Source organism: Spermophilus citellus, assembly GCF_964194105.1.
Source record: "Spermophilus citellus genome assembly, chromosome: 1".
NCBI lineage: Eukaryota > Metazoa > Chordata > Mammalia > Rodentia > Sciuridae > Spermophilus > Spermophilus citellus.
Window position 1 is genome coordinate 44,177,234 of NC_138182.1, and position 24,213 is coordinate 44,201,446.

Below are 24,213 nucleotides of genomic sequence, written 5' to 3' on the forward strand. Positions count from 1 at the left end.
CATTGAATGGTCTTGGCCATCTTGTCAAAAAATCATTAGACCACATACTCAAGGGTCTTTTGTACCAGTACCATTTTGATTACTAGAACTTTATAGTCAGTTTTGAAATTAGGAAGAATGAATATCCCAGTTTTGTTCTTTTTCAAGATTGTTTTGGCTATTTGGAGTCCTTTGAGATGCCATATGTAGCAGGGTTTAAACCAATGAGCAATAAAACTTAGGTCAACATGTCTTAGTTCAACAATCAGCTCTTATCAGTTTCTGATCACATTTGACAGATAATATGTTTCTCCTACAATAAATCAGGAATAATTGAAAGTAGGATGGAATTTATCTGCCCTAGGAAGAAACAGAAACTCAGACTAGAGAAGCTGCTCTTAAATTTTTATGTTCTGAATTGTTAAGTCTTGTATGATGGTAGACATGTGGCAATTAAACATATTCAACATTATCTTTGACCTTTCTTTTCAACATAATATCAGTATGTCTCTTAGAACTTTCCCAAATTTAGTTTGACATTCACTATTAATATAGTTTTTGTTTTTGCCATAAAATTGCCTAGTCCTAGGACTTCTAATCGGTATCAAATTCATCAAGAAATATCAGTCTACTTCCTATATGTACATTCTTCTCATCATCTGAACTTGTAATGCTCACAAACTAAGCCCAAGTTTGGCACATTTAAATGAAGTCAAGTAGGATGAATGCTCAAAAAAAAAATTCCTTTATCCAAAATAGCAATGAGCCTTATATTGGAAGGTCACCAGTAAAGACTATCAAGAAAACAGAATTTTAAAACTTATAGTTACAACTTAAATGATATGCTTTAGACAGCGCCAAAATTCATTCCTGTAACTAAACTATTACTTTGCATGACTGTTTTGTAACCAATCAGGAATTCTTGGAGACAGATCCTATCTTATTCATTACGTGTCCTCAGCCTCTAGCCCATCTGCCAGGCATATAGTGGAAGGTCAATAAATAAATGGTCAATGAATTGGTTGTGAAAGTCTTCTCTTTTGGCTCATTTTCTGTTATTATAACAGATTACCTGAGATTGGATAATGTATAAAGAGGTTTATTGGTGCTCAGTTCTAGAGACTGGTAAGTCAGAGTATGTCATAGGCATCTGCTCGGCTACTGATGAGACCTCATGCTGCTTCAACTTATGATAGAATGTGGAAAGGCAAGCAGGTTTGTGCAGAAGAGGCAAAACACAGCAGCCTCACTTTCTAACAATCTGCTCTCACTGTACCCAATGCAGCCAGAAGTCCCCCACTAAGTCTATTAATGTGAGCTCTGCCCCCAGGACTCATACTTCCCACTATGCCTCATCTCCTAACACTGCCCTACTGGGGACAGTTTCAACACAAGCTGTGGTGGGGACAAATCATCTTTAAACCATAGCATCATCTTTTCTGAATTATGCTGAATGAAAGTTTAGAAAAATCCAAGAAGATCAAAAGTAACACTATTTTTGACCTATATAAATAATAGATTAAAAGGTTACCAAATCATATGTTTGTTGTAATGCATGTAGAATGTCCTAGAACATATTAAGATTTGAGATCTAGTAGTGGGGACAGGGGAAAGTGGGAGAATTCTGAAGAAAGAACCATTTTGTCCTCGACTAATTATAAAATCCATAGCATTTTCAGAAGTCACCCTCCTTTTATGAAACTCCCTGTAAAGTAAGATTCACTTGAAAGAAACTTACAAGCTAGCGCATATTCTCTGGAGAAAAGCAGCCTGCAAGGTAATGCCTAGTCAATGGGTCCATTAGGCCTGAGGAATTCAGGCCTTAACAGATTTATATAAAGTGGCTCCATTGTAGCAGAAGCTCTGAGAAATGGACAAATGGACAAAATTCATGTGAGTTTTTAAGTAGTACCCAATTTACTATTTTTGGTGATATTTTACAATGTGTGTTCTTTGCTTGATTTAGAGGCACATCTAGTTCACAATGGCCTATTGTTGAAATAATAACTCCTCTGCTTCCTATTCCTAAATGCTAAATAGCTTGGCATGGTTGGCACATTCATTACCAATGCTTCCCATAGATCTTTTCACTGGAGAGTTTGACATTTCTTAAGTAATGTCTGAGATGACAAATTAGCTTGGACTGATTCCTCTCATCTGTTTATGCAAAGTTTATTTCTATAGCCAAACTATAATAGAAAAAAAAATGAAAAAAAAAGATAATTAGGAAAACCTGATTTTTAAAACTCTCACATTATATCAGGTTACAAATGGATAGAAAACTGAGTGTGAAGGCAGACTTTGAGCAAGTTACATGGACTTTTGCCTCAGTTGTATCATCTCTCCCTTTGCCTTCCAAATCTCACATAAGAAATAAGCTTGTCTTTCTTATTGGCAGATTTAACTCTAAATCCTCCTGGAAAGGAATTCAAGAAAAAGCCATTCTGGATTTCTCTTCTGTGGTCTAGGTAAGAATGCAGAAAGGAGCAGTGATGACTCTGAGCTAAACACAGTACTTGGTGGAAGAGAATCAGCTTGCGTCTCTGATCTTCTACTCTCTTCCACCTCTTCAGATCCATTTCCAGCAAAAATCTATGGTACCCTCCTTAGGAATACCCAGCAATCTACTTCTCTTTTGCTTCTGTCTAAATTAATGAATTAGAAGGCTTCTTCTCTTATGTTGCAGATTGCACAAGGCAGATTTTGCAGAAAAGCAGTACTGGTAGAATATGAGGGCCCCCAAGAATAGAATATGAAACTCACCATGTCACATGTGGCCCTTTCCCACTGACCATGTCTCTCAGATGGTGAGACCACATCTTGGGGGAAGACATAGCTGAAAACAATTACTATTTCTAATCCTCTGCTAACAGAAACTCTTTTCTCCCCACACCTGATATTTCCATCTTGGAATCTGCCTTATCCTCACAGAATTACCAGAGAGGCAGGAGCTTTGCTCATTTGCTTTTCTGTGCATCTAAATATCCTGATAAACTAATCTCCAGAGAGTCCCAGTAGCCAGGCAACACAAGTCATGCTCCAATTGTGAGGTCCTCTATCTACTTTACTGTGCTATATTCTACTTCAAAATGAGAATACTAAAGGAATAGCTTCCAAAATTAGATGTGGATTTTTATTACTACAAGCAGATAACTGGGCCTGTCTCTTCCTCTTATTGCTGATTACAAATTTTGAGATAAGTGCTTTCACACATATACGCATTTCATCTAAGAATAAGATCAAAGCCAATAACTTGTTTTGTTTTTCCAGAAAAGAAAGAAAGAAAGAAAGAAAATGAAAGGAGATCTCTTTTGTTGAGTGACAGTTTATTTTAGACCCAAGGCTTTCTCCATTTGTAATTTAGTCCCACTTGTGTTTTTAGAAACATTGCCAAGTCAGATGGGTTTCTTGAGCACAGACTTAATACACAAGGTTAAACACAGCTGCTATGGTGCCTGAAACTCTTAAGAATCCAGCAGGACCTAAGTTAGTAAAATAAACTCAGAAAGGGCTGTTGGAACAGCCCAGGGATTCTAGAGACAAAGTGAGAATAAATGAGCAAGAAATCAACAGGGTCCTGGGCCAAGGTCAGAGGCAGTCCAGGGACATGGACTTTGGAATAGCATTGTGTACAGTGTATCTTCTATGAGACAGCACAGACTTGGACATTCTGGCCTTTAATTATCAGACTATCACGAGGAAAAGTGGTCCTGATTAGTATTGCCTTTGTCAGCACTTTTTATAATGAATGTTTCATTTACTAGGAATTTAGCTATCAGGTTATGGATTATAAAAATAACACTCAAATGCAAGGTCAAACCCCCTCCCCTGCTTCTATTAGCTAAAACACACAGTTCTAATTATCCAGATGAAAGAGGTAATTGTTTTCCCAACTGGTGCCCTAATCTCTGGTGATTTACAAAGTACTTTTATGCCAGTCATCTCATCATGACAGTGTGTGTGCCCTTGTTACATGGTGGGTTGGACTGACATAGTTTCACTTGCCAGTTTGATGTACCTTCCTTTCCCTGCTGGGCTGCATTTGTTTCTGTGTGGCCTGACAAACACCACCATTTGGTTCTTCTATGCGTGTGACACCTAATAAATTGGCCAATGGATTAGAACTTTCTCAGTTCTTATACCTCAGGCGAGAGAGTTCCTCAACCTCCCTGGGCTTTAGCTTCTTCAGATGTATGCTCTTAATATTTTGTCAAAATGGTGGTAATTCTTACCAACTAATAAGAAATGATAAGAATGAGATTGCATGAATACAGGATAGTTAAACACAGTGATGGGAATATAAATGAACATTACTTTTTGTTGACATTATGCAATAAAATTAAAAATGTATACATCCATCAAGAAAGTTACAAAAATATTCAGATTTACAAAGATGTTCAGCGCTATTGGAAACAATCGCAATGCCCTCCACCGTGAGACTAGTTTAAAAAGATATGGGATATTCATACAAGAGAATCTGTGCATTCACTAAAAAGAATCATGTGGATTTGCATTTGTTGACTTCAGTAGAAGCTCCAAAAAACGTTTTTGAAACAAAAAAGAATCACAAAGCAGTATCATTGATACAATCCCATTTATGTGTAAATCAAATAAATCCCATATCCCACTGTGGTCCAATCTCAGCACAAGAGTCATATTAACATAAACAACGCAGCAAGCATAAGGTATTACAAAGCAATTTCAGTTTTTGCTCTCAATTTTCAGAAAACATTAAAGAACATAATTCTTAACCCACAGCACCACATCTTAAAACAGCCTCTGTGTCCCACTCATCTTGCTCTCTGATTTGCACATTGCAGTAGTTCCTGAAAACTCTTGTCTCTCAAAACCCCTTCCATTCTCATCCAAAGACTTCACCATCATACCCTAACTAATCAGCCACTTTTCTTCTTTCCTCTTCTTCCTTTGGTTCTTTTTTCATTGATTTGTACAATCTGAATGATAAGGTGGCAGAAAGAATAAAATGCTAAGCAAACAAAAATTCCTTTCCAGGCAGTAAAAGGAAAAGAGTTTTGTCTATGCATATGCTACAATGTCTTAACCTCCCAACAAGTGCAAAATGATTACTGGTATCCACCATATAGACACCAAGAAGTATCTGCAAGGATGTTGACAAAATTCTTAATAATTATCTCAGTTGGGGTTTCTCTGTGATTTTTGCTTTTTAATCTTATGTATTTCCTTGTACCTTTTAATTATTCATGACGAACATGTTCTGCTTGAACCAGAAATAAATTCATATCAACTGTAAAAATAGAGGTTAAAATGATGTCTCAGGAAATAGTGAATGTGAAAAAATAAGCACACAGCCTGTGTGTGTGTGTGTGTGTGTGTGTGTGTGTGTGTATAGTAAATTCATTTTAACTGTCTCTTTCTGTTTTCATCATTAACAAGCTTCATTATTTTGGAATTATTTTAATTACTCCTACCATGTTAGATTTGTCAAGTTCTTAACAGTTGCTTCATTTATTTTACTACCAATCAACCTTGTTTAATTTGTGAATCCACTGAGGTGTAACTTGGATTGCATCTAATGAGTTACAAGAAATGTTAAACATTTCAAACTAATTGTGATCCCCTTGGAAGCTATTACTTTTAGGGGCCTTTTTGGTTAACAGGGCTTTATCATATGAACATTTTGTATCAACTTTCTACATTCACATATCCCTGTACCTCTACCTAAATATATAGCATTTATTTATTTTTATGAATTGTGAGCCAGACAAATTTCTCTCAAAATTAAGGTGCTTGCCTATGCAGTTCCCAGTCTTCTGACTCATGAGTCTTCTCTTAGCTGGGAATTTGAAGAGAAGTTTGCAACACATCACCCGTGAAGCCCAGTCACAGAACTTTAATAACTATTGCCAGGCACCTGGCACTCTTAGTTTCTTAGAAGGAAGCTTGTTAGTCAGACTACCCATCCACAAATGCCAAATGGCCCTCTCGCTGATGGCTGGAAATTCCATCCTGGGAGTTCTAGACAGCAGAACTTGTCATCTAACAACTATATTTACACTTCAATGATCTTTTAGAATTATAGCTAAATAACTGAATCAGTTCTAGTTATAAGCAACTAAAAGCAGGTCCCTTTGTGAAGAGAGAAGAAATAACAGCTGTTAAAATCCTAAAGGACCTTGAAAAACTGGAAAAGTATTTGGAAACAGGTTTTAATGGGCTGGCTATGGAACAGAAAGTCAGAAGGGGATGGTGCCAAAGTAAGGGGAAAATCACTTACTTTTGGGCCCAGAGTTGCATCAGGAAAGGACTGTACTCTTAATTGAAATTATAGAAATATTAAGCAGCACTATAATAAATATAGCAGGGTACTTCTGTTTGCTTAACTCCTTCTGAGTAGCCTTCAGCATGTGAATATTCGTAAATAAGTCCCATTATACCTCAACTACTGTTTAACAAGACCCCTTGAATTTTTCATTCTTTAGGGTGACCTAGGCAATACTGCTTCACCTTCTGGTAAGTAGATCAACTTACCCAGTAGCCCAGGCTCTTCCACCCTGAAGGAAGAGCTCAGTGGAGTCATCATCTCCTCTGGGAAATCTCCCTGACTTTCCTCTCTGTGCTCCTATGTAATCTTTCTTTGTATCTCTCCATCACTGCCTTATCACAGTCATGGCTTTGCATTTACGTTGTTCTTTTTTAAAATGTCTCAATCTTACTCTCAGATTTAAGCAACATTATGGCAAGGACCATGAGGACCAAGACTTTCTTTGTTCACCCTATGTTCCTAATGCCTCACAGAGCATCTGACCCTCATTAGCAATTGATAAACACTCTACTTGTTGAAAAGATAAATGAATGAATGTGTGGATAGATCTCCTTAGGGTATCAGTCAAGCTCTAAGGGCAGAAATAATGTTCAAAATAGTTATCACAAAGGTAAGAAGAGATAGGGCCACTGCCTTGCCCTGGATTTGATTTAGAGAAAATTTCTAATGTTCTAATGATGTGGTAAACATTAGAACTGGTCTTGATGCATCCTTCCTGAGAAGGCCTGTCCTAAGAACTGACTAGGTATATGATGAAAGAATCTCTATGAACAATGACATATTTTGATCTGAAGCTCTCTTACCTGAGCTCTCTTACTCTCTTACCTAAAGTGACTTTACCTTAAAGGACTGTACAAGTCAGAAAAGGATTCTATTGAAGCAAAGAGCCCCACTTTTATGTTCTTGGATAGTAAGTAATGTTTTCTAGTAATAGTGGGCATAAACTGGAGCCAAATCAATACATAGCTTTGCTGCCTTCCCCTTCTTCTGCTGAAAAGAAGCTAGCAGATTTCTAGGTCACCTCCCTCTACCTGACTTTCTTTGAATCCAGTGATTGGAACCTCTTTGGACTCCTACCCACCTTCTATTCATGCAGCAATTTTTCACATGAAAATTACCCTATGGAAGATTAGCAACCTATAAAGCCATCAGGGGAAGAAATTGATATTCTTATAACTCAGAGGGCCCTGGTCAGTTGGTTGGAAGCTAGTGTCACAGAGAACAACCCACACCACCCTCAAATGATAATTTCCAGAATGAATGAATGAATGTGTAGATAGATAGACATTCCCAGTCACCCTTGACTACCTTTGAGACAGGGAACTTCATCTCTGTATTTCCAGCAAGATCACACTGTACCAGGTGCTTTCTCCCCTTCGCCACCATTGCCCTCGTATATATGACTTTGACTTAGAAACAAACTGAACTTCCCGCTTGACAACATAAGTGATACCAGGAGGCAAAATGAGGATGAGATGAGAGCTGACCGAAGGAGAGGTTAGATGTCTAAACTGTATCTATAGCCATGTAGATTCATGTGCCACAGCCTAGGAACTTCCAGTGCCAATTAAACCACCCAAAACCAAGTGAAGGAACAATCTTGTTATGGAAATGGAGACCAAACAATTACAAGTCCATTAAGCTGGGCCTACCACCCCTAGTGCAGCCTGCAGTTCTCAATCCTACCTACTATCTTCCATAAACACAGATTCAATTTTATCACCCTTCAAGTTAAAAATCTCCATGTGATTCTCATTATCTACAGAAGCAGATACAATCTCTGTTCTCACTGTAGTCTCATACCCCATCATGCATCCTTGAATTTATGTTACCATAACAATTTTTTATATACTTGAAAATTCAAACAATATTAAGTGGTACAAAGAAAAAAGTATTATGTTCCCTTTTTCTATCCCATCAGAAGTAAACTGTTAATGCCTGGTATGTGGCCCCTGTGGTTTTTCTATTTATAAAAATTAATGTACTGGAGTTGCATTATGACTTAGTAAATCAACTAATGCACATATTAAAAAGTATATAGAAATAGGCACAGGGACATATGCAATGAAAAAGCACTACATGTGTGTCTCCCTGAGTAAACTATGAGTTTCTTGAGGAAAAAGAGCGTGTCTTGCTATTTGGTAAATCTCCATGGCCTAGCACAATCACATGATAGGAGCTCACTAAATGATATATAAATGAATAAAAGGATGAAAAGTGCTGCTAATAAAGAGCTACTTTTTCTTAGTTTTAATGTGAACCTGAGAAAATTTGCATTTTATTTGTTCATTGATACTAGGGACATTTGTTAAGCATCTAGTATATGCTAGGCACTCTGTTTCTATTTTGAAGAGAGAATTCTGGTTCTATTCCTGGCTAGACACTATGGCCAGGAATTGACAAAGGTACACGAATGGCAGTGATAAATGGAGATAAAAGGTTAAAAAAATATAAAAATGAAGTATCACAGGCAATTGAAGTTAGCCAGAGTGTAGTATAGGCTTAAAGTTAGATAGTGGTTTGAAGGTAAACCAGCTCTTTTTGGATGAAGGTGCAGAAAAGACTTGATTTGTAACGTAGGTGGTGTTCCATGGCCAATTTCAAGCTATCAATATATTTGACAATATAAACCTTCTCCAGCATACTACTGAATCAGAGCCTACCAGCCAACATTTTGGAAACACTTTTCCTCCCCCTATTGTGACAACCTCCCAACAAAGTGTTGTCTGAGAGGTTTGAGCAAATGGAGATTAAGGGGACTAGAGAATATCTCCAGACCTGACTAGGTACGCAGAAAACTCTTCTATCCAGATGAAGATGATTTTTGTCTGTCTTGTTGGCTTTCAAGGCATCCAACCCTTCCCCCAAAGACTTCTTTTCCCTTTTGTATTGCCTGAGCTGCTGAGCTCTTCAGCAATACTTCCAACCCAATTTTGTCGAATGAGCCAGAAATCACTCAAGAAGATGAGGGAAAACAAGAGGAGACTGCATATTATCAGCAGGGTTCAACTCTAACCAAGTTCACATCCCCTGAGGCTTCAACATGTATATTTAGATATCAAATTTACAGCAGAAACATGGGGCCTGGAGTCTGGGAGATGAGTCAGAGTATATTTTAAGAAGTATTGGACACATGTTCAGATTGTATTTTTTTCCCCTTTGGAGCCAGGAAACAAAGTATACCAGCTGTGCCACAAGAAGGTGTCATTTCAAAATCCTGTTTTGATTGCCCAAGTGAGAGAAAAGATCATATATGTTTCTAGAAATGGGGCTGGACCTAAACTAGTCAATCTTAGATCAGAGTATTTTAGTAGGATTATTTGGCTTTGGCTTCCACTATTTATCAAAAATCTTAAAACATGAAATAAAAAGAACAAAAAAAAATTATACCCACTGCTTTGGGACTCTGAAATATATTTTTCTAAGTAGAACTTCAACCCACAATATTCTTATTCATCTGCCCAAGACTTGCAAACCAATATGGGATTCTAATTTTACATTCAAAATAAACCAGTATGTCTGAAGAGAGCCCTTTGAGAATTAAATAGTGTCTTTGATGATCAAAACAAAGAAAGGGTGGGGAATTATGGAAATAAAACTACTCAGTTAAAGCCAATAAAATAGTATGTTTTGTTAATTAAATTAAGAATATCAAATGTGCTTGCTATCCCTGAAAATTAACAATACACTTATTTTATTCCTTCTGTGGAATATTTCCAACCAGGGGCAACTCTATGAGCCTGCCATCACCCAGCACCCCATAAGCATAAGGGCCCTGTGCGTGGGGTTTAATGCTCTATGGTTGTCATATTGAAAGTCTTCATTTATCTTTGAATTTGTGCTTCAAAATGAAGTCTAATGAGAGCATCTGCAAGTGGCTTGGAGGCTCAGCCCCTAGAAGGACTCATGTCCTACCACTTCCCTGACCTGAGAGACTGCCTAGTCTCTCCTCCCTCTCTTCCTGATACTTCTCATAGACTGATGCTGCCCTTTGGTCCCTGGCTCCAGTATAAGAGGGGTTGAAGTAGAGCTACTGTGTCTCACAGTGTAGTCTGGCAGAGATGGCAGTTTGCATCCCACCCTGGGTTAGGGTACCACACTACATTAGACAGGTGATTTGCAACGTGTGTTTCATATAAGAGCTCTACATGTAGGATATACCATCTCAGAAGATTTCTCAAGGGGGTTTTGGCAGTCTGTTCATTAACTCAATCCATCACAACTATGAGCCAGGCATAATGCTAAGCCACTGAGTATATCTTCTAAAGAGCTTAGAGTCTTACAGAAGCACAAGCAGAGAAAGAAAGAGAAATGTCAACATGGTTTGAGGAGTAGGAAAGATGTGGTAGTGTCTTAAAAAAAGAAAGTGATGAACCCTGAGGAACAGAGAAAAGGGACAGAGAATTCTTCCCCTTGCTGGTGAAGGATAAATAGTAGTGTTTCCAGGCAGTGGGAGTGGCACACTCAGGAAGAGAAGGTAGTAGGTGCAAAAAGTGGCAGGAAAGTTAGTAATGCATTGTAGGAGGACTTCCCAGGAATGTGTGATATTTTTCATAAAAACTGAGAAGACACAAAGACAAGAAGAAAGAGGTGGATGTCAAGAGCCATCTGTGGGATTTGTGTGGACTACATCAGCATTGTATCCTAATGAATAGGAGAATCTGGTGTCTGGGAACTTACAGTGGACATTTCCTCTGGCTGACCGCCCAGACACATTGTGAGCCCTATTGAAGTTCTGCCAAAGGTCCCACACAGCACTGGCGATGGGGTGACCTGCTGTAACCGCACAGTCCTTCTGAGATGGGTGTGGCCTACCAAGATGCCAATCAACCTGCTAACTGCAAGACATCACAAAGCAAGACTCCACCCCTGAAACCTTATCCCTGCCTTTGATGTACCCCTTAAATAAACCACTGGAGCTATTTTCTAATTGTCTAGTTCCAGCTCCTGTGTGGAGTGGACCTTTTGGGGCCTCCCTTTTTTGATACTATCTTTCCTACTTTGTCTTTTGTTCTTCACTAATTATTCTAGACTTTAATTTCTTAGGTGGCTTACATCCTCCTGAGCAGGAAGAAGAACCCCCTAAAGAGGCGCTGGCTACCTCCCCAAAGCTGGAGAGAGGGAGCAAAGAGAGAGATGGAGTAAGAGAGAGGAATTAAGAAAAGAAGAAAGGAAGGGGCCCAAAAGGAATCAAGGTTGCCAATAGTTTCTGGAGTTCAGTGTGAAATTGAAGTCCAAGAGAAAAATCGGGAGCAAGATTTTAAAATGGGAAAACAGTATACAGATTTTGAGAAAAGTTGAATAAAAATTTTATAAAGTTATAAAAGTCTTAAGACCCTCCAGAATATTTCTGAAGTCTTCAGGATAAAATTGAAATTTTTCTTCGTGCAGTATTTATCTGGTTTTTTGTTTTATTTGTTTTGTATTCTAGCATCTTATCTCCCTTCCTTATTCTTTGGAAAACTGTCATTCCCCATTGTATGAAGGCTTAATTGGGGTGAAGTCCAAGAATGAAACTGTAACTGTGTTTTCCACTTCTTGGCATTTCAGAGCTCCCTTGGTTTCTGACAACTGCTAAGCCTTTGTTCTTAAGCCTATGAGCAGATTTGTGAAAACCATGATGTTCTTCTAATAACCTCTTACATCCAGTTAAAACCAGTTTCACAGGCTTTCAACTAAGAACATTGTTTTGACCAAGTGCATTATTTTTCAAATGCTCCTGTAATAAATTACCACACACCTGTGGTTTAAACAATTCAAATTCATTTTGTTTACAATGCAATAGGTCAGAAGTCCAACTCAGGCCTCACTGGGCTAACATTAAGGTGCTGCCATAGCTGTGTTCCTTTCAGGGGGCTTTGTTTCTTTGCCTTTTCCATTGCCTGGAAGTTGTTCTCATTCCTTGGCCCTGGCCACTCTCACATTTTCAAACCAAGTCATGGTAGATTGAGTCCTTGTCATATCACCATCTCTCTGGTTCCCTATGGTTTTAATAAAGGCTCTGCTCTTTATATATCTTCTTGTGATTAGCTTAGAATGCTCTGGAAACTCCAAAATAATCTCCCCATCTTAAATAGATGTGTAAAGTTCTGCTTGCCATTTAAGGTAACATATTTTCAGGTTGCTAGCATGAGGGTTAGGACATCTTTCAGGGGCAGCAGTCCGCCTGCCACATGGGGTGATCAAACTTTATATCCATGGTGGTAGGATGGATCAGAATCATATTGTCTGCGAAATGGTGCCCCAAGAAGAGAACAGCATCATTTTTAGAGGATTGGTGCCAAGGATGCATTGCCTGAGTCTGAATATCATGAGGAATTAAGACCCAGAAAGAGGGACATTATTCAGAATGGATACAGAATACAAAATTTTAAATGTTAAGGTTATGGAATATGGGAAAAGACTGAATAATTAATCTAGATAGAAGATAGAGATAAAACAACTAAATGCGGCACATGACTCTGGATTTATGTTCTGGTTCAGAAAGGGAAAAAAGACATTTTGGAGACAGATGAGGAGATCTGAATGGGATCTGTGACATGGAGGGTCATATCATATCCTGAGAATTTCTTGCTTGGGAAGGTTGTACAGTAAAAAGGGAGAAAGTGTCCTTGCTTGGAGATGGGGTGGGAAACAAACAAGGGATGATTTAGAGATGGTGGGGTAACATGTTTGAACCTTTCCCTCAAATGAAAAAGACTAATGATGATGGAGATTCTACATGCATGCATGTTCACACACACACAGAAAGAAAGAGGGAATGAGAAAGAAAGAAGGAAAAAAATGCTGTAAAATTTTGATATTGAAGAATCTACATGAAAGGAATATAGTATTCTTTAAGTTTGAAATTATTTCAAACTGAATTATAAAATATGATGATGTAGGGTTTATTTGTATTGAAATGGAAAAGTGTCCAGGTAATCAGAGTATTCCATACATGTATATGTTAACAGAGTAATCTCCTGGCCAGATAATTGGAGGTAATTACTAACATTTTCCTCATATTTTCTAAATTCCTTGGCATTTTTATGAGCTTTTTATTTTTTCTAATCAGAGTAAAATAAAAGGTATTTCCATTTTGAAGCCGGATTTAAAAAATTCTATAAACCAACTTCTTATTTATAAAACTTCTCAAGTCCTTTTTTTTTATAAATGGCAGGACTAAAATTATAGTATGCCTACAAATAAATTCATGCATATAGCTACTCACACTTAGGAAAGACATAGATATACAGACACAAAAGTACTTAAGTATACATTTTAGCAATTTCCAAGCAATGACCTAAAGTTGTCTTTACATGCACTCAAGTACACCATTAAGTGCTTGATTATATTAATAGTCCTAAATCTTTAAACCAGCAGCTCAGAAAATTAAAATTAAAATTAGTGGCATTTATATAACACTTTATAATAAGAAAGTTATTTAATTTAATCTTTAGAATCACATTGTTTGACTAGTACTGCTATGCCTCAACCTAGACCTCTCTATCTCATGAGATGTGAGCTAGCACAGGTCTTCAGGATAAAATTGAGAAAGCTCTTGAGAGTATATTAGCAGGGTGGAGAGGAGCAGGAGAATATTCAGACACTTTTTAAAGATAGTTCTTACTCTTCTCACCCTGACTCACTGGCCAGGCAGTCAGCTTGTTGTCATGATTAGTGCCTGGTCTATGTTCTGAATCTACTTCAGAGAGAGAGAAGACTCGGATAAGAAATCTGCAGGCATCATGTTTACCATAATCTCTCATCTTCATTCATCAATCCTCAGAAAGAGAACTTAAACCCATGGATGTTGGGGAAAATGAGATGCCACAGAAAGCAAAAGAAATTAAAATCTCCTAAGCAGAGTAAATGATTAAATTACTTTTTTCCAAAATCATAACTCATGGGCAGATAACTTCACGTGTTCAGTAAAGGTGAAACTCAATAAGGAAACACATACATCTTGAATTCTAACTGTGAAAACTGGAGCTGCACAGCTGGTGCCTAGTTTTGTAGGTATCTTGTCTGCTGAGTCATATATAAGCAGTTTACAGAAAGAATTGTGTCTTTTGCATATCCCACTCATTTCTTGCTTTGCATGGCTTTCAGTAGCCTTTGTCTCTAGCTTTCTCTCTTCACATCATGAGTTTTCATTAGCCATGACAGATCTGCATCACTGCTGAGGGAATCCAGTCTTCTTGCTCCTTTGTTAGTGTTATGGTTTGGATCTGGAATATCCCCTAAAAGCTCATGTGTTAAGGACTTGGTCCCCTACTGCAGTAATATCCAGAGGTGGTACTTTGGGGAAGTGACTTTATCATGAAGGCTCTAATCTCATCTGTGGATTAATCCATTGGATGGTTAATAATTTGAGTGGATTATTGGGAGGTGGAATCAACTTGGAGGAAGTAGGTCACTGGGGGTGTGTTTTAGAAGGTTTATCCCCAGACCTTTCTGCTCTCTCTACTTCCCAGCTGCCACGAGCTGAGCAAGTTTTCCTCTGCCATGCCCTTCCACCATGACATCCTGCCTCACCTCAAGCTTAGAGCAATAGAGCCAGCTGACCAGGGATTGAAACCATGTGTCCAAATAAATCTTTCTTCTCTTACTTGTTTTTTTCAGGTATTTTTCACAGTGATAAAAAGCTGACTAACCCAGTAATCTGTGATTGTCACTAAAGGTATACAACATTTGAAGCAGGTGGTGAGAGTAGAAAAAATTATTTCTGTATTATACCCTAGAGTCCAATCCATTCTCAAAATCAATTGCACAGGATATAATGTGGATACAGGTAAAGCTGTCAGGGCTTGAAACTACTCTTTGTAAGAAGGGAAATAGATAGATGTGGAAGAAAGCAAATGGTTAGGAAAGGACAGGCAGGAGGCAAGAAAGCTAAGCACCAGAGAGAAAAAAAAAAGAGAGGCAACTGAGATCACAAAGACAGGAGAGAAGAAACATGTCTTCTGTGAATATTTAATAAGAAATTGTCCTGGATATGCAGGAGAAAGTACCTAGATTCCCTGGTCAAAAATCCTTAGTCAACACCATATTGTTTACAAAAGGTCTTATGAAAATGGGATTTATTTTTGAGGAAAGGATAAGATGACAACAAACATAATAAACTAGGCTGTATAATTTTTTCATGGAAAGTCAGTTTCTCCCCAGGCCAATCAAAACAAAAAATGTTAGAGAGAGTTGTTAGAGATCATTCAAATGTTAGTTTGAAAGAATACTAAATTGTCAGCCCTCCTGCTTGTATCCATCTACCCCTGGGAGTGGAATGCTCCTAGATTATCTTACATTTTCATGTTTTTGCATAGCCTCTGAGAAGCATTGTGAAGATTCTCCTGGCACACTGCTAAATGGCCTAGAAAGGCCATTGTCTGTGTGCATGCCCCTGATCCCCAGGCAGACCTGCCCTGCCCAAACACGGAACAGCCAAGGGGGAGCCATAAGAGGTTGGTGCCATTTTGTGCTGCAGGAAGAAGAAAGGTGTCCCCATTACCACTATCATTCCCTCCTTCAGGTTTTTGTCTTTTCTTCACCTGTGACCACATAGTCCTCATCTCCAAAACCATCAGAACCCACACCACGCTGGGAAATGACCTACTGCAGTCCCTAGAAGGGTCTTCTCTCCCCAGCTCCTTCTCACAGTTTCTTTCCTTCTTCCAGGATAAGTATAACTATTTACAGGTACCAGAAGTCTAGAGAACCACTGTTCCTGCTTGTCAGGCTCCTGTTAGGCTGTCTTCAAGGATATCCACTTTCCATTTCCCTTCCATGCCAAGCCTGATAAAGCACTAAATCCCCTTTGTGTGGGTTAATCTTATGCCTTAACTTGGATGAGTTTTGATATCAGATATTTGGGAAAACATTATTCTGGATGTTTCTATGAAGGTGTTGTTGTTGTTGTTTTGGATGATATTAGCATTTAACTCAATAGACTAAAAAAACAGATTCCTCTCCATAATATTAATGGACCTCATTAAATCCATTGAAGACTATGATAGAACAAAGACTGATGTCTCCACAACAAGAAAGATTCTCCTAGCTGACTGCTTTCAGATTTAAACTGCAACCTTTCCTGAGTCTTCAGACTACTTGTCTACCCTGAAGATTTGGGGTTTACCAAGTCTCCATAATTGTATGAGCCAATTCCTTAAAATAAAACTAAACTATCTGTCTATCTGTCTGTGAGTATCTGTCTCCCTCCCTTTCTCTCTCCCTCTCTCCCTCCCTAAACACACACACACACACACACACACACACACACACACACACCTCATTATTTCTGTTTCTTGGAGAAGCTTGACTAATGCACCCTTTTCCCGGAGTGAACCATAGGGTCCACATTAATCATATGGTATTACATACACCATTACTCTAAGGCCCTCCAATGGGCTTACCTCAATTCATACATAGCAGATTGGGAAATAGGAAGAGGGTGGAGAGTGGTTAAGAGGTTCTTTGCTCTACGAATGTAAACAAGTATTTTACTTCATTGTGGGAGAATCCAGTTTGTAGGGATTAGCATACCATTTAAAGGCAAAGGACCAATCCTTCTTTGAAATGGTTTACCTAAATACAGTTAACAGAATAATATAATGCTTAGCTTTGTTCATTATTCATCGGATTTCCTTGTATTTCAGATATCCCTTTTGGTAGAATATTTTCTTGCTTTTTGGCTGTTTCAACTGGTAATCATTTAATTAACCTAGTTTTCAACAATTTTCACATACATGAAGTCTCTCATGTAGTGGACATCTATGGGACTTTTTACCTAGTAGCCTTCCATTATTGAAGAAGAAGAAAGTGTTTCTTAAATTCTCCTAGGAGAGTTGCTGTCCTCCTCTTACACACATGATTCCCTGGAGTAAGACCATGATTCAAGCAAGGACAACAAGCTTCTTCTCTTGGAGGTTTAGACTTGGGATTGAGAGAATCACACTATCTCCCCTTTAAAGAGGCTAGAGCTCTGGGAAATTTCAGCAGCCATATTTTCTGTCATGTAGCTAAAGCTGTTCAAAAGTGAATGTGAAGAATAAGAGAAGGTTTTCAGGAACTTAATTCCAATTCTACCAGAAGCTCAGCCATCTTTCCCATCTTAGTTTCCATGAAATGCTTCTAAGCTCACAATAAATACTCCCTTGCATTGTGGTAATCCAAGTTGGGTGTCTGTCATTTCCAATCAAAGGAGCACTAAATTACATGTGAGGAAAATTACATCCTCTATGAAACCAGAACTCTGTTCTAGTCAGAAGGCAGCTTGAATCATGAATAGAAATTTGTCCCCAGTGTGCCAGCCTCAAGCTACTCCACAGGTGCTTTGTGTGATGGGGTATGACTCCAGAGCTGGGTTCTTATCCACAAGCAAAACCAAAGTTTTTTCAACTCTACAAAGAAAATACAGGGGCTGGGATTGCGGCTCAGCGGTAGAGCGCTCATCTAGCACGTGCAAGGCCCTGGGTTCTATCTTCAGCACTACATAAAAATAAATAAATAAATAAATAAATAAACAAAATAAAGGTATTGTGTTCAACTACTTCTAAAAAATAAATATTTTTTAAAAAAGAAAATACATTTACATATGTCTTTTCCTACAGAATTCATCATCACTTTCAATACCTTTTACATGTGATTTCAGAGTTAACACTGCTAATGGTGAGGAATATTGGGGAAATTTTAGAATAATGAAAATAAACATAAAAAGTAAAAATGTTTGATTATATCTCCTACTACTTCTTACCATCTCTGTAAACTTTTGAGAAAAGATGAGAACTTGCAGAATTTTTACTGAGTCTCTGTTACATCTAACTGAAAAAGATGTTTTCCTCCTTAGTTTAGACTACTAAAATAAATATAGACTGGATGGTTTAGATGACAAACACTTATTTTTTACAGTTCTGGAGACTGGGAAGGGGACTGGCAGATCTAGTGTCTGGTAAGGGCTCACTTCTTGCACAGTCTGGTAAGGGCTCACTTCCTGAAGATGGCCATCTTTTCATCCTATCCTTAAAAGATGGAAAGCTAAGAGATTTCCCTGGAGTGCCTTTCATAAGAGACACTAATCCCATTTGTGAGGGCTCCACCCTCATGGATCATTAATTACATCCCAAGGGCCCTATCTCCTAATATAATCACATCTAGAGTTAGGATTTCAACATGTGAAACCCTGAAAACATTCAAGAAGTCTATAGCACTTCTTTTTTTTTTCCCTCCACTTATACACTAAAGTTATTCAGAAAGTAAAAGAAATATCTCACTTTACTTTCCACTGCAACTTTTCTTCCTGTCATTCATTCTTTATATACTAACCAAAAAACTAATTTGAAGACACAAAATCAAACCAACACTTTCCCTGTTTAATACATTCCATTTGTTTCAAATCACACTTAGAATCAAAACCAAATATCTGACTAGGACTCCATAATCCTTTTATGATGCGGGTCCTGCATATCTTCTTGGCTCCAAGGAATGTCACCCTGTCCCTCACTCACTGTCTTCCAGCTATCCCTGGTTCTCTTAATTTCTTGAAAGTACCTTGTCCAAAAGGCATTATTATAAACCAGACAAACTGTGTTTACATGAAAGCAACTGACAAGGCTCAGGTCTTGCAAAAGCCTATGAGATGCCAGTCAATGAGGAAGATTCTATCCTGGGAAACAGAGACCTTTATGACAGCAGATCAACATCTGTTATTCTACTGTCAAAATATGAGAAACCTAAGTGGGTAACTGCCTAATTTCACCTGCACTGAGTGCTATGGGATCCCATCATTGTTCACATGAGACTGAAAGGCTAGCATCAAGCTCCTGGCAGTAAACAGAATGTCAAACCTCTAATAATAGAGGTTTGATTTGGACAGAACTAGGTTTGAAACCTGGCTTTTCCACTCAGTGGCTGTATTACTTAAGCAAGTCAATCTTACTGAGCCCCAATTGTCTGCAATATAATGTAGCAATAATATGACTTTGTGTTATTTAAACTAGCAAAAGTATATAAAGTCCTTTTTTTAAAAAAAATTATTTTTTAGTTTTAGGTGGACACAATATCTTTATTTTATTTTTATATGGTGTTGAGAATCGAACCCAGTGCCTCACACATGCTAGGCAAGCGAACTACCACTTGAGTCACATCCCCAGCCCCATTAAGTCCTTTCTTAAAGCAAGAACTTGCTGGAGTTGTGGCCCAGTGGTAGAGCACTTACCTAGCACATATGAGTACTGGGTTCAATTGTCAGCACTACCTAAAATTAAATAAATAAAATAAAGTATTGTGTCCTTCTACAACTAAAAAAATTTTCTTAAAAAAGGAAGAACTTAAACACTGCTAAATTCTGTGCAATAGCTAAACAGAAGTGTGGTCTTGGCGTTTGGTTTTACTTTCACAAATTCCATAGGTGCAAAAGTTAAAAGATTGGGTAAGCACATAAGAGCCAGAAAATCAGTCAACTTTTTGTTGATTGGGATTGTTAGACTTTGTCCAAAGCTTTTGTAGTTTTTGGCACTGTGCTGGGTATACAATGGGGCAATGTTCATTAGAAACACGTGTCTGTCATGAGGCATGTTCCTGAGCTCTTCCTTCTCATCCAGAGCATTTGGGGTTGAAGCAGGTATGGGCATTTTAAACAAGTTCCCTAGATGATTCCCACTATAGACAGAAGTTGAGAACATATAACTTAGTCTGAAAACAAAACTGACTGAGGGAAAAAAAATGTACCATTCTGGCTCCAAATGCAAATGATCTCCATTTTAGCTTTGTGTCTTAAAACAAAACAAAACAAAACAAAACAACAACAAAAAAAACAACTCTCTCCAAAACATTAGAAATATATTAGAATCTTTCTGAAAAGACATGCAATGAACAAAAGGTCATGAGTTGCTGGGATATTTATTTCAAAACCCTGGAGATCTCTTCTGAACTTTCAAAGGTCCTTAGTGGGCCTGTAAATTGAATATTATATATCCCCATTCTACCCAAAAATCCATTCTTCTGAGCAGCCTCCTATAACAAAGTTTTATCAGGCAAGAGCTTATAGCTCATTTATAATGTTAATGTACCCTCTCATTCAGCACTTTATCACTCTTCCTCTGTATCTGTGTAATAAGAGAGTCTGGCTCTCTTTTTGATGTTTGATTGCTGAGAGCTTTCAAGCCACATCATTCCCCTTCTGCCCTATTTCTGGGCAAACTGATAAGAAAGGCTGGGTGCTCCCTCCTTTGCACCAACAGATAGTTGAAATCACACAGCCCAGCACATGTGAGGGAAATCTCCCCTAGTCTTATGCCCTAATCACTACAAAATCCACCTTGTTACTCCTCCTGGCCTTCTCTAGCCATTTCATCCTTCTTGGAAGTTTGCCCTGCTCTCCCTGGAAAGCCTCATTGTGTGAGCAGTAAACCTTTTCATAACCTCTTGATGTGTTTGTATAGGATCATCAATCTGGACACAGGGCCCAGATTGGGGTGGAAGGTGTCCATCCCATGTCTATAGAGTGACCTAAACCATCTGAAAAGTGGCAGTGGCCTTTTAAACCATCTTGGCATTTGCAGTTTCTCCATCCTGTCTGCACACAGATGTCTCCCCAACATGCTGCTCTGATTCTGCCACTTCTCTACTTGAGGTTAAAATACAACATTTTTGACAACCTTAATCTGGCATCTAAAGTCCATAGTTTTAACCCAATTTATGTTTCCAGACTTTTTCCTACTATTTTTCAAAACTACAAAAAAAAAAAAAAAAAAACGGTTCTTTGGCCAATAGCAGATCTACTGATTTCAAAGGTCTGATAAAAGTCTGATTTATATTCATACTTGTCCTTAAAGTTTACTTTTACCCTCTGATTTTTTTTTTTACTTTTCAGTTCTTAAATTTATTTCCTCTAGCAGATTTTACAGGACTTAAGGCTAAGCTTGGCACATCATATGTTCTTAATGAGTATTTATTCTTCTGATTTGATTTTATAGAGTTATAAACCTACTTCAGGGTTTCTCAAGGATGAGAAATTAAAACACAGAATATTTTTTGATGTGGACTTTTCAGCAAAATTTTGCATTTTAAGTATGTATGAGTTTATGGAACTAGGTTTTAAATATAAAAATGAAATGGATCTGTCCTTTAGTCCATTGTGATAAACAAACTTGAGCTTTTTTCACAAGTGTAACTTATAAATAATGAAATTTTCTTAGTTATTAAATTACTTGGTTTGTTTTGAATATATTGATGTTTTCAGGAACTTTTTCTAATCATGCACTTTTAGTATAGATTTAAATTAACACAAATACGCATCATATTGCTAACAAGTGTAACATGGTAATTTTGGTTTCCATTGGATTTGTGTTTGTGTGGATATATGTAGCAGCATCTTTGGGTTCCTTTTAAGAGCATTTTTCTTTAAACACTCTATCTGGTCTCCTCTCTAGGCAGATAAAACTCTAGGAGAAGCCCTATGGCATCATAGCTCTCTCTGTAATAATTCTAGTCATATTAGTACAGCTTCTGTCACAGATGTAAGATATGCCATGTCATATTGTGGCAATCAATGGAATTCTGAACCATTTATGTGAAGGTCAGGAAGCATAAGTGGCCCTTTTCCCTTGTACTTTATTAATACAAAGAAAATGATATCCCCAGAAAGCCTTCTAATATCTAGAAGCTGCCTTAACAATATTTGTACCAATTTCTCTCTCAAAAAGGCTACCAATAATATTCAAAAACATGTTATAGTCTTGGTTAGTATACTGTTTTCTCAATAAAGACAGGTGAATCTATAGATAAGTATATATAATAATCCAGAAGCTGGGTGTTGCAAATTAGAAAGGAAGAGGACTTCAGTAAGAAATGCTTTAGATCACATATTTGAACCTCCTCAAATATTTCTGAGAACCATATTGAGGCTTGGATTACCTGTTGTGCTGTGTTTTTTATAAATGTGACACTGCTTTCCTAAGCAGTAGCCCTCGGCCACATGGGTCATAGCTTTGCAAGTATTACATCAGCTCCAAACTCCATACTTTCTCAGTTCTTTTGGTACAACTTCAGCTACATTCACTAAAAAGCTCACCATGTGTGTGTTTGTGTTTATGTCTGTTACTTCAAATATTCTTGGGTATGTACTGTCTTTGCCATCTCACCCAACACTTTTCATGTCTCCTTAATTGCCTCTAATTAAATATGTGACCTTCATTCCCTATTCTCCCTCAAAACTGTGCAGAGACTTATATGTCTGAATTCATATTCAGCTACTCTCCACATTCCCCTTTTGTATATCCATGTATTTGAGTCTGGAAAAAAAAATCTCAAAATTTCTGAAGCTTCCTTAGGAGAGTTTTATATCTGCCCCTCCTACTTCTCCTACTTTTCTCCTTTTTTTTTTTTTTTTTTTTTTTGGTTCTTTGCTACTCTTAAACATACTTTTTCACATTATCTTCCTATCTGGTAATTTTTCTGGCTATGTAATATCGATCATAACAGCATCTGTACCCACCTTTGGCAAACTACCCACTATCGATCGATACTAACTAAATCTTCATCCATAATAACAGAAGTCAATAAAGCAGTTATTTCAGATAAGGCTGTGGAAATCACTAACAATGGCATGTGAGCAATGTGCCACTAAACTCCCTCCAACCAGGATTTATTTCAAAACTCCTTTAAAATTTACAGTAGCTTTTTAGCTGCAGAAAACAAAAATGGAAAAAATTGCAAATTGTTGGCAGGTTTCTTAACAATTGTATGTTCTTTGAAATATCAAGAATCACCATTACCACTGGTTATAACACAAGTGACATTTATCATTAAAATATAGGAATAATTCCATGAAGACTGAAAGTGTAAGTAGAGAATATTTAAATAGGCTCATATACTTAAAGGAAATCCAGTAAATAAAATTAATGTTTCATTGACATTTCAAATTAGGTCTCTAACTTTGCATCAAATGAGTAAAAAAATCATTTCTAAATAAATAGTGCATGTTCAATATTGATTAAACCCTGTTAATTCTTTTATACTGCCCTGTACCAACCAGACCAACAAATCCAGAATAGTAGTTTTATATTATAATATGATCATCTCTTTATGGGGATTTGATCTTAAATATGACCAGAAAGTCAGTTCCAAAATATCTCTTTGGCAATGACTCACTTTTTGACTCCTCTTCCATTCTAGGGGTATGCTAACAAGGGACACTTTTCTTTATCAATCAGGTATTAGGACAACAGAGAAAGTAGCAACTCTTACTTCTGTTTCAGAGACATCTTTCCAAGAGCACATCACTCCATTCTTAGGCAGGAGTTGACCTGAAATCTTTAAGCATAAGTTAACTAAGTTTCTGATTAAAATGAATATTAAACAATAGTATTTACTATTTTTCCTCCAGAAACCTTATTAGGAAGGCAGTAAAGGCATAACAATTTATAAGTACAAAAAAAAAACAGGAAAATAAATGACAATAAAATTTTGGTAGGTAGAAATCAGAAAGATGAGCAATTGCTAATTTAGGAAACTTGAAAAAGCTTAGAAGAGGTTTAAGATGGGGAATCCTCCCAGGGTAAGTTCAGAAATAATCAGATGCACATTACAAAACCATAGGAAGCCGGTTTCGAGGAAGGTGGAAAGCCAGAAGCTATACAAATGAGAAAAGGAGGTGATTATTAACTCTAAAGAAGCAAAAAGGTACTGAATAGTTCTATAAATAATATTTATAAGGAAATAATAATGTAACTAATGGATATTGAGTTAAAAAAAGTTATCTGTGTTGAGAAAATATAAAACCATGCCGGGTACAGTTGTACATGCCTGTAATTCTAGAAACTTGGGAGACTGAGGCAGGAGGATGGGGAGTTCAAAGTCAGCCTCAGCAACTTAACAAGGCCCTAAGCAACTTAGCAAGACTGTCTTAAAATAAAATGTTAAAAATGGGCTGAAACTGTGGCTCAGTAGTTGATCAC